The following is a 6,000-nucleotide window of genomic DNA, read 5'->3' as shown; positions in this document are numbered from 1 at the left end:
TTACCATCTTTTATCCAGTAGAGTTTATTTACAATGTTTCTTCAATTTCTGCTGTACAGCAAAGTGACCTAATCACACACAGTTCCCTGTGCTGTACAGTAAGGCCCCATTGGTAATTACCATTTAGGAATCTCTGAAAATAGCTAAATAATATCTCAAAAATTAACTATAATAATCTTAACATCTCCAAAAAAGCCAATGTGCTTAATTTTCAGTATAGTTCAAATACTAGAATACTGTACCAAAGATCTCATTTTTATACAATCACATATTAAGTAATTGTGGATATGTACAAAGACAAAGCTATAGCATAACTTCATTCCAGTGAATAAATCTTAAAAGTGAATGAAAGAACTAAAACTTATGCCAATTGATGATCAATTTAAGACATTATGATATGTCCATATAGTCAAATTTTTGAAGCGATTGTAAACAAGTTCAAATTCTATATAGTTAAAGAAAATCATACACATTGTTGAATGAAACTGGAGAGCAAAACAGCATGTACATTGTTTTTTGGGTGTGCAGTATCTATCTCTATCTGTATGTAGGTATCTGAACAGACAATAAATTTTTTTGAAAAGTACTTCAGGATCGTTAATATTTTATCTTCAATTTTGTATACTCCTCTCAGTCAGGATCCTGCCAGGACAAGGAAATGGCACAGTCAGATTAGAACTGACCACAGAAACATAAAGGATAAGAGACTACTATGAGCAAATATATGCCAATAAATGGACAACCTAGAAGGAATGAACAACTTCTTAGAAAAAAATATAATCTCCTAAGACTGAACTAGGAAGAGATAGAAAGAAAATATGAACAGACCAATTACTAGTCCTGAAGTACTGAAATTGAGTCAGTAATTTAAAAACTCCCAAGAAACAAAAGTCCAGGGCCAGATGGCTTCACAGGTGAATTCCACCAAACATTTAGAGAAGAGTTAATCCCTATCTTTTTGAAATTATTCCCAAAATTCTCAGAGGAAAGAATGTTTCTGAACTCATTCCAGGAGGCCAGAGTCACCCCAAAACCAAAACCAGGCAAAAATATCACAAAAAGGAAAAGCATATGCCTATATCACTGATGAACAGAGATGCAAACATCCTCAACAAAATACTGGCAAACAGAATCCAATAATACTTGAGAAGGATCACACACTATGATCAGGTGGGATTTATCTCAGGGATACAAGGATTTTTCAATATCTGCAAATCAATCAGTGTGATACACGACATTAACAAAGTGAAGAGTAAAAACCACATGATCGTCTCAATAGATGCCGAACATGCTTTTTGACAATATTCAACACCCATGTATGATAAAAAATCTGCAGAAGAGGGAACCTACATCAACATAAAGGCCGTATATTACAAACCACAACTAACATCATACTCAATGGTGAAAAGCTGAAAGCATTTCCACTAAGATCAGGAACAAGACAAGGATGTACACTCTTGCCATGGTTATGTGATATTGTTTTGGAAGTCCTAGCCATGGCAATCAGAGAAAAAAAAAAGATATAATAGGAATCCAAATTGGAAAGGAGGAAGTAAAACTATCACATCACTGTTTGCAGATGACATGATACTATATGAAGAAACTCCTAAAGATGCCACCAGAAAAGTACTAGAGCACATGAATGAATTTGGTAAAGTTGGAGGATAGAAAATTAATATAAGAAATCTCTTGTCTCATATACACTAACAATGACATAGCTGAAAAAGAACCTAAGGAAACAATTCCATTTACCATTGCATTAAAAATATTTAAAAATCTAGGAATAAACCTACCTAAGCATACAAAAAGACCTGTACTATGAAAACTATGACACTGATGAAAGAAATCAAAGATGGCACAAACCAATGAAAAGATACAACATGTTCTTGGATTAGAAGAATCTCTATTGTCAAAAATGCTATATTCCCAAGGCAATCTACAGATTTAATGCAATCAGTATAAATCACCACTGTCAATTTTCACAGAACTAGAATGAAAACATTTAAATTTGCATGGAAACATAAAGATACCACATAGCCAAAGCAATCCTGAGGAAGAAACACAGAGCTCGAGGAACCAGTCTCCCTGACTTCAGATTATACTACAAAGCTACAGTTAACAAAACAGTATGGGACTGGCATAAAACCAGGATGTAGATCAATGGAACAGGATAGAAATCCCTGACATAAACTCATGCATCCATGGTCAATTAATCTACCACACAGGAGGCAAGAATATTCAATGGAGAAAAGACAGTCTCTTCAATAAGAGGTATTGGGAAAACTGCTCAGCTACATGTAAAAGAATCAAATTAGATTAAACCTTAACACCACACACAAAAATAAACTCAAGATGAATTAAAGACCTAAATGTGAGACCAGAAATGATATAACTCTTACAGGAAAACACAGGCAAAACATCTTTGACATAAAAACTAAGCGAAACAGAGTTAAGAAATTTACCCAATAAACAGTTTAAGGTTATGATTGTCGAGATGTGCAAAGGACTCAGGAGAAGATTGGATGAACAGAGTGAGAATTAACAAAGAGTTAGGCATTTTAAAGAAGTACCAAATGGACCTGAAGAATACTAAATAATCACTGAAATGAAGACATATACCAGAAGTGATGATACAGAGGACTAGATCAGTGATCTGGAAGACAGTGTAGTGGCAATCACTGCAGTTGACAGAAAAAGGAAAAAAAGGAGAAATGAGGACCGTTTAAGAGACTTCTAATAACATCAAATATATTAACATTCACGTTATAGAGGTCCCAGTAGAAGAAGAATAGAGAGGAAAGGGACAGAAGACACAACAGCTGAAAACTTCTTTATCCTGGAAAAGAAAACAGACATCCAGGTCTAGGAAGCACACAGTCCCAAACAAGATTGAACCAAAGAGGATATATTGTAATTATGACAGCAAAAATTAGTAATGAAAAAGTGAATACTGAAAGAAGAATGGCAAAAGCAACATGTTACATAGAGGGAACTCCCATAAGGCCAGCACCTGACTTTTTAGGAAAAACTTGGCATGCCAGAAGAGAGTGTCACAATATATTTAAAGTAATGAAAGGAAAAAATCTACAACATAGAATACTCTATTTGGCAAGATTTTCATTCAGATATGATGGAGAGATCCAAGTTTTACAGGTAAGGAAAAGATAAAAATGTTCATCACCACCAAACCAGCTTTAGAAGAAATGTTAATGGTATATCTTTAAGTGAAAAAGAAAGGTACAACTAGAAATATGAAAATTATAGAAGAAAAAATACCACTGGCAGTGGCAAATATTCAATAAAGGTAGTAAATAAACTATGTAGAAATCTAGTAGAAAGGTTAAAAGTCTAAAGGAGTAAAATTCATTTGTATATGCAATAAGCAGTTAAGGAACTCATAACAAAAAGTTCTAAGATATGATGTTGAAAACATGAAACATCCAAAAAGGGGGGATAAAATGAAGAGTTGTTAATATATGTTTGAACTTCAAAGATCAGCAATGGAAAATAATCACATATATATCTAGATTGTTATAAATAAACTTCATGTTAAACACAAATAAAAAACATAGGAGGTTCTGCTGTGGTCCAGTGGGTTAAGAATCTGATTGCGACTGAGGAGGTCTAAGACGGTGGAGTAGCAGGATGTAAGACACATCTCCTCCCACAAATATAATGAAAATAATGTGGAAATATCTGAACAGAAAATTTGCGAAAAACTGACAAAAGACCTCAAGACTAGGATAGAACAAGAAAACTTTCCAAAACCAGACAGGACATAAGAAAGAAGAAAGAAGAACAAGAGAAAAACAAGCAAAAGGAAATGAGATCAGATCTGCTCTCCCACGAGGGAGCTGGAAAGAGGAATAGATCCTATAGTCCAGGAAGTTCCCTGGCCAGAGATGAGATCAGCCAAAAATGGAAGAGGGACTCTAGAGAAATGGTTTGAATCAGCTAAAAAGGAGACAGTCCTCCACAAACAGGCTGTGGGCAACTGCAGGCAGTTCTAGCAGGTGTTGGGAAGTAAAATTTGGCCTTAGAGATCAGACACAAAGAGGGATCTGGGGCTGGTTATGTGGGGAAAAAACTGGGGTTGGCCTTGCAGAAATAGCCTGGAGAGGCTAGAGTACATGGCAACCAAAATGGAGAGCATCTAAGCAGAGGCAACCTAGTCCAACTTGGAAACCAGACACCATTCTTTGGGTGTGCTGGAAGGAAGGGTTGGGATCCACCACTACAGCCTTGTTACCTATGCACACTTTCTGAAGCTGCAGGACACTGCCTGCCTAAGCTTAAGGAACCACTTGGCTGAAATGGCTGCTTAGGGGAAGTAGCCCCACCATTAGGGCTATATACTTCTTGGAGCAGGCGGAACTGCCTGGGGGAATAACAAGTTCACAGTTCATACTTGGTGTGGGTGGGTGCTGCTGTGCTAGTAGAGCCCAACTGGCATGAGAAGAGTTGCCAGAAGAGGCAGAGCACAGCCACTGAGAGGTCATGGAAAATAGAGGCACTTGGCTCCATCTAGAGAATCTGCAGAGGCTCATGCTAGCATGGCAGCATCAGAAAACCTGCTAACAGCAGAACCCACTTTGTGCAAAAGCAGTGACCTGCATGAGAGGACTGCTGCTTCCAGTACCTTGACTGATCTGTGGGCTGCCCAACTGGAGAAAAGTACAAGATACAAGACTCCTGCCAATGGCCCTGTGAAGGCTCACATCAGTGGTGCTCTTTCCACACCAGGAGAGCCAGGGGAGACCCATTAATGCACATTCCATTCTGCAGGGCTACAGAGAGCACTCCTATCAGCAGCAAAGCAGGAGGAGTGACTTACAGAAACACACATTCTGCAGCTACATAGATAGCCTGTGAGCAATAATTAGGGAGAAGCCTCCATCCCCTGAGTCTTAGAGACAGATCCCTAGAAAGGCCAAGCAAGGGGAGTACACTGGCAGAACAGAGGCACCTGATTCTATATCTACAGAGTGCAGTCCCTAGAGCCTACCCAGCAACAAGTGAGGCAGTAGGAGAAACTGCTGACATTGTAAGCTACAAAAAATAGCTCTCAAAGCTACCCGCTAGCAGGAGGGCATGTAAGAGACACTGCTACCCCTGAGAGCTACAAAAGCAATACTGTGAACAGTAAAATACTGCCACCTGCCTCACTGACTCTATCCTTATCCCTAGCAGACACCCAACTACAGGAGAAAAAAGTGTAATACTGTTACTCCCAACACATACTCTGGGTTCACATGAATCACTACCATCCCTGAGACCCCTAGGACTGGGTACGTGATTTAACATCTACATACCAACTGTTAAGGGGGCCATAAACAGAAAGGTAGACACTGTGAGATGACAAAGAAGCAGGTTTCAGACAACAGAACAAGACAAAAACATGCAAAAACCACTAAGTGATGAGGACATAGGCAATTCACCTGAAAAAGAATTCAGAGTGATTATAGTAAAGATGATCCAAGATCTTGGACAAAGAATGGAGACATGAATTGAGAACTTAAAAGAACTACTTAGCAAAGAGCTAGTGGATTTAAAGAGCAAAATGAATAGTGCAATAGTTGAAATGAAAGATAATACAGAAGGAACCAATAACAGATTAGTTGAGGCAGAAGAACGCAAGAGTGAGATGAAGACAGAAGAACGCAAGAGTGAGATGAAGAGTGGTGGAAATCACAGCCACAGAAAAGAATAAAGAAAAAAGAATTGCTAAAACTGAGAAGAGTCTAAGAGACATCTGGGACAACATTAAATGTACCAACAATGGCATCAAAGGGGTTCCAGCAGGAGAAGATAGAAAGGACCAGAGAAAATATTTGAAGAGATTATAACTCAAAATGTCCCAAATTTGGGAAAGGAAATGCTCACTTAAGTGGAAGAAGCACAGAGAATTCCACACAAAATAAATCCTGGAAGAAAAACAGCCAGATGCATACTAATCAAACTGACAGAAATTAAGTTCAAAGAAAAATTATTAAGAGCCAT

The sequence above is a fragment of the Phacochoerus africanus genome, chromosome 9 (assembly GCF_016906955.1).
Source record: "Phacochoerus africanus isolate WHEZ1 chromosome 9, ROS_Pafr_v1, whole genome shotgun sequence".
Classification (NCBI taxonomy): Eukaryota; Metazoa; Chordata; class Mammalia; order Artiodactyla; family Suidae; genus Phacochoerus; species Phacochoerus africanus.
Note: the sequence above shows the minus strand (reverse complement) of the source record.